Source organism: Alligator mississippiensis, chromosome 3 (genome assembly GCF_030867095.1).
Source record: "Alligator mississippiensis isolate rAllMis1 chromosome 3, rAllMis1, whole genome shotgun sequence".
Lineage (NCBI taxonomy): Eukaryota > Metazoa > Chordata > Crocodylia > Alligatoridae > Alligator > Alligator mississippiensis.
Genome location: NC_081826.1, coordinates 41,744,025 through 41,755,768, shown reverse-complemented (window position 1 = coordinate 41,755,768; position 11,744 = coordinate 41,744,025). Strand labels below are relative to the sequence as shown.

The window sequence follows — 11,744 nt, the reverse complement described above, 5'->3', positions numbered from 1 at the left end:
CACGTGTGGGCTAGAGGAAATGCTTCAAAAACGCCCTCAAGACAAACATTAAGACCTGGCACTAACATCACAAATTGGGAAAAACTAACCTAGGACATGGGTACATGGAGACACCTTGTGAGAGAAGGTACATCTATCTTACTTTGAGGAAACCATCTTGCCCTGCAGGCAGAAAAATGACACAAATGGAAGGAAAAGAAAGAAGACAAAGAAATCTGTGGCCTGACCCTCCCTTTAACCACCACCTGTGGTGTCAGCCTCTAGGAGTGGCCTTCTTAGCCATCAAGGGACACATCTACAACCCGCTACCTGGCCCATGCGTACGATCATCCTTAAGCCTGAGGGATCGCTGCTGCCACGGGTGGCAAGGATGACAAGGAAGGAAGGGCAGGAAGCAGGCAGGCAGGGCCAGGGCCACAGATGAGTTTTGGACATTTTCATGCAGACGAAGGGCAGGGGCTGGAGAAGCGGTGCCAGTTTCAGTGCGGAGCGGTGCGCCTGCTCCGGGCCCTGCCGAGAGGCCCTTTGCGCTCGGCCGGGCACGGGGTGAATGCAGGGCTGGGGCTCGCTGCAGGCGCCAAGCTCCCCGCGGCGGGATGGGCCGTTCCCGCGGCGTCCAGGGAATTCATTGCACCGGGGGGATTGCACCGCAGGTCTTTAGGATCCACGGGAGCCCTGAAGGCCTCGGGCAGGCGGGGGGCGCAGGGAGGAAGCCGAGGCCGGGCTGGAAGAGCCGAGCAGGCGCAAGCGGGGCTGGCTGCTGCCGCGGCCTTCCGGGGGCGCGTCCCGAGCTGGGCTGAAGCGCGCCCCGCTCCGCCCCGCGGAAGCCGCGTCCGGGGCCCGCGCGAAGGTGCGTGCTGCGCTGCGCTGCGGCGCCCGGGCTCCGTGCGGGGCTCGTCCCCTGCTCCGCGGCTGGCGCTGGCGGGCTTGGGAGCCTCGGGAAATCCCGGGCGAAAGCAGAGCCATTTTATCCGCCCGCCCCCTTGCTCCGGGGCCCCGCAGCGCGTGGGGCGGGGCGGGGCGGGGCTCCGGGAGCGCGGGCGGCTCACGCGGGGCAGCGCCGTGGGCCCGAGGCCCCGCGGTCATTCGCGGGCGGGATGGCGGGGACGTGTTCCCTCGCGGCCGCCCGCTGCAGTGGAGCCGCTCGTCTGTTTGTGTCCCGGGGCAACGAGACGGAGCCAGCTGGCATCCCCGCTGCTTTTGGTGGGAGTCAAAGCCCTGGGCGATGAGCCGGGAGATCACGGGGTGGTAGAAAGTGAAGGTGGGAAGGGACCTCAGGAGGCGATCAGTCACCCCTGTTCAGAGCAGGCCCAGCTCCAGCTAGATCATCCCAGCCAGGGCTTTGTGTAGTGGGGGCTTGAAAACCGTCAAGGATAGAGATTCCCCGTCTCCCTGGGTAGCCTGTTCCGGGGCTTTACTACCCTCCTCGTGAGCGGGTTTGCCCTAATCTCCAACCTAAACTTTCCTTGCTGCAACTTGAGACCATTGGGCTGTGTCCTGTCATCTGCTGCCTCTTTATAACTACCCTTCTGGGGTTGAAGGCTGCTATTAAATCCCCCCCACCCTCTTCTCTTCTCCAGTTCCCCCAGCCTCTCCGCAGAAATCATGTGCCCCCGCCCCCTCACCATTTTTGTTCTCCTCCACTGTACTCTTCCCAATTTGTCCATATCCTTTTGGGGGGGATTGGACACACTACTCCACGTGTAGCCTCACCAGTGCTTGATAGAAGGGAAGAATCCCTTCCTCTCTACTAGGCACGGGTGAGGCCACATCTAGAGTACTCTGTCCAGTTTTGGGATATACCAGTCAACTGTTTTTAGCCTCATATTTCACCCTTCCAGAGCTTAAGAGGACTGTTGGCTGTTGGAAGACTGAGAAGAGGGAAAAAGGCAAGGCACTGGCTCTGACTTTCAAGAAGGTAAATATCCTCACATCTGGAATGTCAGCTCATAGCTGGGGGCCTATGGCTCCTACATTTTGTGCTTCTTAAGAATCGTTTCTTATCAAAGCTGTGTCCTGTGGTTAGTCCCCATATGCTTACTTATATTTTAAGAAGCCTGGAATGATCAACATTTGATTCCTTACTAGCTGAACCCATGCTTCGCTGCGGAAGATTAATTTGATTTTTTAAATTTTTTATAACTTTTTGTCATAATCATCATCATCTTGACTTTATGGTTTATGCATCATTGCCTGTTCCAAATTCAAAAGCTTTCAGACCATCATTTCCATCTGTTTTCTTCTCTTGTAGACTAATTTAAATTTTTGACATGGGTGAGCTACCAATCCCCATGACCTGGCCTCTGGAATAAGAGATTTAAGTTATATAGATATAGATAGATGTTGTAAAGAATTGTCTAAAAGCAGGGCGGATTAAAGGTTACCAATCAGAACATTCCTTAGAAAACAAGCCCATGTCAAGTGGATCACTTACGTATTCGATTTCATTTTTATGGCACACTTTGCATTTAAAAAACTCACGTGTCTGCCTGGTAGATGCACGCTTCTCAACAGAAGGCTTTGCACGTGATCTAAAAGATGGGCTAGGTTGGTTTAACAGAAAGTAACATGGCATTTAAAGATTTTCGTTTTGAGTTCTTTGCAAAAGAGAGAGTATGGGCTGGAGAAGGGATTTTGGTTGTCTAAGAGAAGACATTTTTTTTTTTTTAACATACTGAGATCTGTAGCTCTACAAAGATCATTTCTGGAATATTTTACATGGTATACAAGAGCTATAATGTGCTATTTGTTGTAGGAACGTAAATAAGCCTGACATTGTGCTAGAACAGAGAAGGTTCTGCTATTATATGCTAGAACTACATTCTTTCTTACCCAGAATGGAGTTCTCTTTGCTTTGGCCATGAGCTGAATTCATAAATGTTGAAGGTAGAATGAAAAGGGTTAGCTTCAATTTTGCTTTGGCATTATCCTGTAAGGATTAAAGACTGTTGCTTTGAAGTCATTCGCATGCTTCTCTCTTGCTTTCTATTCTTCAGGAACACTAGTCGCTCTTGCTTGATATTCTATTGAATGAAAAACAAAAGCATCCTGTCCATAAAGTTAATGTTTTATACCTCTAGTCTGTTGGACCCTTGTAAAATTTAAGCAAATGTTGTTTGCAATGTGGTTTAGATGGCAGATCAGAAGGTGCAGTTTATACGCAACTTATATATTAACTAAATATTATTATATATAGTGAGCACAAACTTTCATGAACCCAAGTTCATTTCATCAGATGCTTTACAAGGACATGTAGGAAGCAGAATATGAGCATCTCTCCTTATACTCTGCTTTCTGCATATCCTTTCACATCATCTGATGAAATAAACTTGGGTTCACAAAAGCTTGTGTACCTTCTTTATTTATCTTATTTAGTTAGTCTACAAGGTGCATATTTAGCCTGCTCTCTGATTGACTTCCGACTAAAATAGCCATGACTTTCATCTGAGTGCAGTTTTGTTAGGGGTTTATACAAGTCTTGGCCAGCAAAAGGTCACAGATTCATTGTAATTTTTAAAGTGCTATGACTGGCTCCACTGGATTTGGAAGACTTAAAAGCAGAGCAGTAAAGTAACAAATCGGGTAAGGAGAGATTGCCAGTGTGGGTTGGAGAGAACAGCCTAACATTTAATCTCTGTTCAGAGACACGTATCATTAAAGGCTCATATGACTCCATTTATAATGTGGATGTGCACAGGTTACATGTCTTTAATACCAAGTCACTGAAAGAATCAATAAAGGAAGCAACAGAGGAATGCTTTACAAGGCCTTTCTTGCCATAGCGAGCTCCATCTGTATATCTACTGAAGTGCATAATTAGCTAAAATACATAACACAATGTCACTCCCAGTTCATCCATTGCTTACAATGTAACTAATCATCAGTTACCTGCATATCAGTCAAGTGCATAACTTGCTTAAGACAAGAGCATAGCATCTTTCAGCCCCTACTGTCTACTTTGTAACTTGTACTCCTGGTACCTGCATATTAACTGTGACTTTTACTCTATAACTAATTGTACTTCCTTTAATTGTCAGAGAAACAGTGAAGAGGAAGCAGCTGTCAGAAAACTGCTTCTAGAAGCTTTGAAAATGGGGGGGATTAATTAGTTTTAGGCTTGTTAATGCAACAGCACCCTGTACTCAATTAACATTGCTTACATTAAGTTGGATAGGTGCAGCCTTGGTAATTGGGCAGCCTTTTTTCAGCCCTGTGGCTATGCTCTTAAAACAGAACTTACTGTATTTTTAGAATTTTATAAATTGCTATATGCATAGGGGGGTTATTTGGGGGTTTTATTCTGCTTCAGTGAAAAAACTATTTATTTACTTACTTTGAAGTTTGAAAACTAGGTTTTGTTACTTTTCCTCTCCAGTCATGGGTGGATGAAGGAGCAAGATGGCAATGCCATCTATGGGGTAGCAGCTGCAGGGGAGAAAAATCTTGCTTAAATATATTGTATGTAGAAATATACCAAGGGGCTGTAGTCTTGTGGCGTAGAAAAATAATAGAAAGCACTGCACTGCCTCAGCATGAAGACTTGTTTGCACTTTGGCAATTTCAGGTATTTGTTTCTATACAAAAAGAACAATCTCAAAATGTTACATTAAAACAGAAGTCAGTTATGTTTCCCCTCAAATGGGGAGAATGAAGTTTTAAGTCTGATGCGTAACTTTCCAAACATTAATTACTTGACTAAGGAAATCTTCTCAAGTCTTGCATTTATGATGATTTTGGGACAATATATTCCATTCTTTTGTTTTAGCTTTACAAGAAGGGGGGTGGGGAGGAAGTTGCAAGTCATTTAAATAAGGAGCGTAGGCTAACATTTGCTAGACTGACAAATGACTTTGAGTGTTCAACCTTGAAATGAGCTTGAGTTTATGGTGCGTGTGTGCATGTTAAAAAAACAGAGGGCAGGTGTTCAGAATTTTCTGGAAATCAGGTTCCCATCCAGGTGTTTCACCTTAGGTACTTAAGTTACCCAGGCCCTTCACTGCTGCTTTTGCATGCACACATATATAGTTAAAGAGACTATAAAAGGCAATTTGAGAAAGATCTTTAAAATGGATATTTTTTTCCCATCATGAGAAAATGTAGAAATGCCTTTAGGAGCGTTGTTGGTGAAGGACAGTAAATGAGTTCAGTTTAGCCTGAGACCAGAGAAGTTGTCTGGATAAATGCAACTAGCTAAATGTGTATAGCAGGGTATAACACAGGGTTTCCCAACTTCACTGGAGTAATAACATTTAGTACCAGATGATGATCTGCCCAAAAGGCTGCCCTTTGACCTGATGTGAGCATGATTTAGCATTCTCTGTGATTAAGAACTGTTGCCACCTTTCTAGCTGCTATTCTGATACTGATGTGAGTGAACAGTTCTATTTTTCCTATCATTTTATTTCCTCTGTTTGTTATTTTGTTGCATTTGTTAGTTATAATGCCTGATCTTTCCCTAGATTTAGTAATAGTGGGGAATTTTTTTGTTAGCTCACTCAAATCAAAAAGAGGAAGGGATTTTTATGTATTTATTTTTGCAGCCTTATTTTCTGTATATACTTGTTTGCTTTATTGTTACATTTTTGAAAGTGTTTGGGCTGGCTGCTGACTGTCCTTTTATATAGGAGAAATGGTTTTTAAATAATTCAGTGACCCAAGCAGCTCTGCTAAGGCTTTTCTGAAATATTACACATGTGAAAATAGGCCTAAAAAATCATGCTGTCTTGGGACCTTATGGCCTAAGCCAACTCCTATTTAATCAATAGTCCATGCAAGTCCTTCATTCCTTGATAGCTAGTTTGGACCATAGTGCAGAGCAGATCTCTGAACCTGTTCCTTTTGCTTTGCCAGCAGGCCTTGATTGACCCATTCCTGATGCTGGCTCTTCTGACAACCCTGAATCACAGGCTCCTTGTATACCCGTGTTTTGCTGCAATTTATTTCTGGAGAGCAAAATATTCCATTTAGACTATACTTCATAGACTTTCAGGTTGAAAATGTGAAGTATTCTTTGCCAGGTTGAAAACAAAGAAATGGAAGCTCCTGATTTCTTTAAGATTAATAATTTATTTGAATAGATAATATTAATCTTAAGAAATCTCGATCCAGAGAGAGAATATTATTAATGACGGCAAACATGTTCAGTGTTATACAAGCTGTAAAGTGAAGAAAGAATCATCTTCTCAAAGTTTAGTCTTCATAGAACCACTGAAGATGAAATGCCCTAGAAAGTGTAGAGACAGATTGAGAGACTGATTTTTGGTTATTTGTTCATTTTGGTTCTCTTATGAACATTGTGGAAGAAGTCTTTAGGGGACACTTAAGAACAGGAAGAAGAGTGCCTTTAGGAATCGGGACTGGGGAGAGCTTGGCTGGGGTGGGGGGGAAAGGCATGCAGCCAGAGAGGTCTAAATCTTAAGTTTGAGGGGTTTTTTAAAATTTTTTTTATCTGACTGTATTCATCACAAAACAGTTTTAGCTAGGTTAAAAACATACGTCCGAGAGAACTATTTTTTTTGTTCTTCAGGGGAAAATAATTTTCTCCTAGGAGCAGTAATGTTATTTTGACTGGCAATATGCCTTTTGTTGCTCAAGGTAAATTCATTTTTGTCAGAGAATGATACAGCATTTGTATTGGTATTGAATACAGATATTCTTTCTGTTGCATCGATTCAGTTGGTTAATTTTGTGTGTTTAAGTGAACAAGATTGCATACTTCGTATAGCCTGACATTTAGAAAATGTTGAGGATCTTCCTTCCCAATACTGCTTGGATTCTTATGAATAGCAGAAAAATGGTTTCTGAGTTACGCTTTGAGACTGAAAGAACCTAAGCTCGTTTGAAGAGCTGTCTTATCATTTATATGGCAAATCCTGTATTCTTTGATCCAGATCAGATGGCAAATTTTATTCAAAGTAGAAGGATTAAGAACAAATGTTCCAAGTGAATTCATTTGATCCTGAGGTTAAAACAGTAGATGAATCCAGGAATTAAGAGCTGTTTAGTGAGAAGGGAATAGCTCTATGAAGAAAAATTCATACTTATCTTCTACGTGGTGTTTTTTAAAGTCTGTGGTTCTTCAGATATCTACTGATGGCAGAGAAATAGTGAGACTTAGGACTCCTGTGGTTCTTTCCAGTTTCTGGAAGGGAGTGTACTCAGTGGATACAGATTTTTTCCTCAGTATAATTTCTTGTACCATCTCCCTTGATCTGTCAGTCTACTTTCTTATCCCCAATCCACCCAACCTTCACCCTTCTCCAGTGCCCACACTCTTGTTAGTCTTCTCTGGTTTCTTATCCTGTATAATGTCCACTTTCCCACAGATGCCTAGTCTCCTGTCCCCTTCACTTTCCCTCCATGTCATAATCTTTTTATTTTATTTTTTTTAATATGCTCACTGTGGACAGAACTCTTGGGGAATGTGTAGCTTTAGTGGGACTCTATTGAGAAGGTCTCCAGAAACTTTTATTTGATGTGTTTGTGTTATTTTATATGCCCTTCTCTAACTGAGGTGTGCCAAAGATGCAGCCTGCGGGCTGGATCTGGCCTGTGGAGCTGTATGATTTGGTCTGTGGGTCTGGCATGCACTACATGCAGCATACAGTGCTAGATCTGGTGCTGTGTGTGCTGCGCGGGTTACCAACTACATGCAGCACCATACTGGACTGGCCCTGAGCACTGGCTACAGGACTGGTCTGAATTTGATCCACAGACTGGCCAGATGCATTGGAGCCAGCATACGGGGCCAATCCAGGCACCTCATACAGCATGTACACCATGCTGTCTTTGTGTGCGAGCCCTGGACTGGAGCCAGCATGTGCTGCTTACAGTGTGCAGAACTGTTCCAGGGCATGTACAGGGTGTTTATAAAGTCCTTGTGCAACTCTAAACTTTAATAACTTTGCATAGACCCATGATAAAAGCAAACTGTAAATGGCAATTGAAAGCATAATTCATTACGTTTTTTAGCATAGTATAAGTTATGCATAGGGTAAGGATCAAAAATGCAATTCATGAAATCGCTCAGCAGCAACTGGAAAATGTTTGCTTTGAGTTGGAAAATCAGACTGAATGACGTATCATGAATGATGGTGGTTATGTTGAAGGCTAGAAATTTGAGCTGCATTGTGTTAGAAGTTAATGAATTATGCTTTCATTCACCGTTTACAGTTTGCTTCTATCATGTGTACATCCAAAATTCTTAAAGTTTAAAGTTGCACAAGGATTTTATAAACACCCTGCACTACATGAGGTGCCCTTGGCAGACTAGCTCTGTGTGTGGGTCCAGTCTGTGAGCCCAGTCTCAGATCAGCCCTGCATCCCTCATCCAGCTCACAGGGCCAGATGAATAAACTAGAGCAAAGCTGTCCAGTTCATGGAAACTGCTGGAATTTTTTCAGAACAATTCAGCCTGAAGCTGAGGAATGGCTTGGAAAATTTCAGCCCAAATGATATACATTAGACTAAGTTTTATAGTTGAGAATATGGTCTTACACAGGAAGTGTTCAGCAGCCTTAAGAGGTGTTGCTGCCAGCTTCACCTAAGATTAATGTTTTGTAGAGAAATACTTAGTACTTTGAACTGTTGTTTTCCTTTTCATGCTCCACTCTGTCTTCCTTGAAATAAGCATAGTCTTTTCTTCATTCTTGCAGCGCTGGGACAACTGACGCTTTCTGTTGCTACTTTAAGTGCTCTATTACTAATATTAAATTGACTGTTTTGTTTTGTTTTTTAAATTGAGAGTATGGTTAACACCAGCATGCAAACTTAAATTAAAGTGTGGAAAAGCTGCCACGAAAGAATGATGATTATTTTTTATACTATTTAAAATCAAGTGAAACAGGAACTACGCAAATGTAATATTAAATTAGTGTGGGCACATATCTATTACTTTAACTCTACCATAAAATAGAACATTGTCCACTGTGATCTCTTATCTCACACAATGCTGAGCCAGCATACAAGTCAGCTAACTTTTAGCATTTTCTATTGTATGACCACTATCCAGTGACAAATGTTTTTTTTCTAGCAATAGGTGCAGTTACAAGTGTTGTCACATACAACCAGAGTCAATGCTTGCTCAGCTATACTCATTAGCAGGAAAAGATAATTGCCTTAAAAAAGGTAGTCCTGGAGCTAAGTGGGGAAGGTGAACTTTAGAGATGGTAGCACCCTGTTGAGACTGCTTGGCATCCAGATGTTCACACATGGAAACTGTGTTCAGTTAATTCTGGGCAAGGTGATCTAGAGTAGATGTGATTTGTTCTCTGTAGGTATTTCTGGATCCCTGTTGCCAGTTGGCATGGTACAATTAGTCAAATAGGAAGTCAGTGTTGTCAGAGAATGGAAGTAATGCACTGTTAACTTGACCAGCGAGATCGTCCATGCTCTGTACTGGCTCTTAATAGTTACAGAGGAGAGCTCAATGGAAAATGACTCTTATGTATTCTTTAGAGATTTCTAAATTAATGTGAGGGTGTCTGTATTCTAGGACTAATTTTCATAACCACAGTACCAGTACCTGAGGACTGACTGCCTAAGCAGCAACTCTGCAGAAAAGACTGGGAGGCTCCAGTGGACAATAAGATGGATATGAGTAAGCAGGGTGCCCTTGCTGCCAACAGTATACTGGGATGCATTTGTAGGAGTGTTGCCAGCAGATCAAGGGAAATAATTATTCTGCTGTATTCTGCACTGGGGAGACTACATTTGGAGTACTGTGTCCAGTTTTGTGTCCCCCCTATTATAGAAAGGATGTGGACAAGTTGGAGAGAGTCCAGTGGGGGACAGTGAAAATGGTGAGGAGGCTGGGGGTCCTGACTTCTGAGGAGAGGCTGAAGGGACTGAGTTTATTTAGTCTGCAGAAGGGAAAACTAAGAGGGGATTCAGTAACAGCCTTTAACTACCTGCAGGGGGGTTCCAAAGAGGATGGAGCTAAACTGTTCTTGGTAGTGACAGATGACAGAACAAGGAGCAGTGGTCTCAAATTGCAGCAAGGCTTAGGCTGGATATTAGGAAAAACTTTCTCACTAGGAGGGTAGTAAAGCACTGGAACAGGTTACCTAGAGAGGTGGTTGAATCTCCATCTTTTAAGCTTCTTAAGGACTGGCTCAAAGTGGCTGGAATGATCTACAGTAGTTGGGGGTGGTCCTGCTTTGAGCAGGGGTTGGACCAGATGACCTCCTGAGGTCCCTTCCAACCCTAATTTCCTATGATGTCTCCTGTTCTGTAAGAAGTCACGTGTCATTCCAGTCAGCCTTTACTTGTCAAATGTAGTATCTTTCCTGTTTGTTTATGACTTGAATGCAGTACCAGTCTTTGTATTGTTAAATTCAAGAACAGCATTTGAGAAAAATGGCAGACACAGATATGACAAGCAACTTCAGAACAAGGACTATTTTTTTTAAATACTATGAGATTGAGTGAATGATTCTATCATGAGAAGATTGTTTTTAGCTTACTAAATTAATGGGCTTCTCAAATGGTTTTGGAATTCCGGAAAAGCCCTTTCATTGAAGGAACAGCTGTTGTTGGTACTTATGTGCATATGTTTAAAAAATACTCTTTTTGGTAAACAGTAAGTTAAAGCAATTATCTATAATAATAATAACATTTAATTAAAAAGCAGTATTTTTATACCAGTTCTAAATATTTTGAAAGATTATTTGTTTGAAAAATCTATAAGGAATGCTTTAGTACTTCATGGTTTCAAGTGCATTGAAAATCTTATGCATTGGAAAACAGGTTAAAAGAAGCTGGAAATATGAACCTTATATAAACTGTACTCCAAGTACAGTTCTTCCTAATATTTAAACCAAACTTCCCTTGCTGCATTTTGAGACCATTGCTCCTTGTTCTGTCATCTGCCACCACTGAGAACAGTTTAGCTCCATCCTCTTTCAAACCCACCTTCATGTAGTTGAAGGCTGCTATTAAATCTTCTCTTAGTCTTCACTACTCTGGACTGAATAAGCCCAGTTCCCTCAGCCTTTCCTCAGAAGTCATGTCCCCCAGCGGCCTTATCATTTTCACTGTCCTACACTGGACTGTCTCCAACTTGTCCACATCCTTGTAGAGCGGTGCCCAAAACTGAACACAGTACTCCAGATACGGCCTTACCAGTGCTCAACAGGGGAATAATGGCTTTGCTTGACCTGCTGACAGCAGCCCTACCAATGCAGCCCAGTATGCCATTAGCCTTCTTGGCTACAAGGGCATACTGTTGTCTCATTCAGCTTACTGAGGACCTGTAACCCCCAGGTCCTCTTCTGTAGAGCTGTTGCCCAGCAAGTCAGCCCCCAGCCTGTACCGGTGCATTGGATTGTTCCATCCTAAGTGCAGGACTTTGCATTTGCCCTTTTTGAACCTCATGAGATTTCTTTTGGCCCAATCCTCCAATTTGTCTAGGTCACTCTGAATTCTAGCCCTACCCTCAGTGTATCTGTTACTCCCTTCTCCCCCTCCCCCCCCCCCGAGTGTCATCTGCAAACTTGTTGAGGGTGCACTCCATTTCATCTTCCAGGTTGTTGATCAAGATATTGAACAGAACTGGACCCAGGACTGACCCTTGGGGCACTCCACTTAATACCGCCTGCCAACTAGACAATGACCCATTGAGTACTACCCTCTTCTACCCACCTTACAGTCCATTCATCCAACCCATACTTCCTTAGCTGTCTGTGAGAATGTTGTGGGAGACCATATCAAAAGCCTTGCTAAAATCAAGGTATACCACATACACT

The 11,744-nt window shown here is 42.9% G+C and overlaps 1 protein-coding gene across 18 annotated transcripts in view; it reads left to right on the top strand.

Moving 5' to 3' along the window:
* The first annotated feature begins 642 nt into the window (after positions 1-642).
* CPQ (carboxypeptidase Q) overlaps positions 643-11,744 on the top strand; it is a 390,605-nt gene continuing 379,503 nt past the window's right edge. For 6 of the 18 annotated variants that reach the window (XR_009460667.1, XR_009460661.1, XR_009460660.1 and 3 more), the window contains exons 1-2: positions 1,013-1,203; positions 1,842-1,918. The gene's annotated coding sequence lies outside the window, so the exon portion shown is untranslated. Of the gene's footprint in view, positions 851-951; positions 1,262-1,841; positions 1,919-4,344; positions 4,565-5,042; positions 5,368-11,744 lie in introns of those variants that run through there. The other 12 variants (XM_019495720.2, XM_019495719.2, XR_009460659.1 and 9 more) reach the window with 11 other exon arrangements.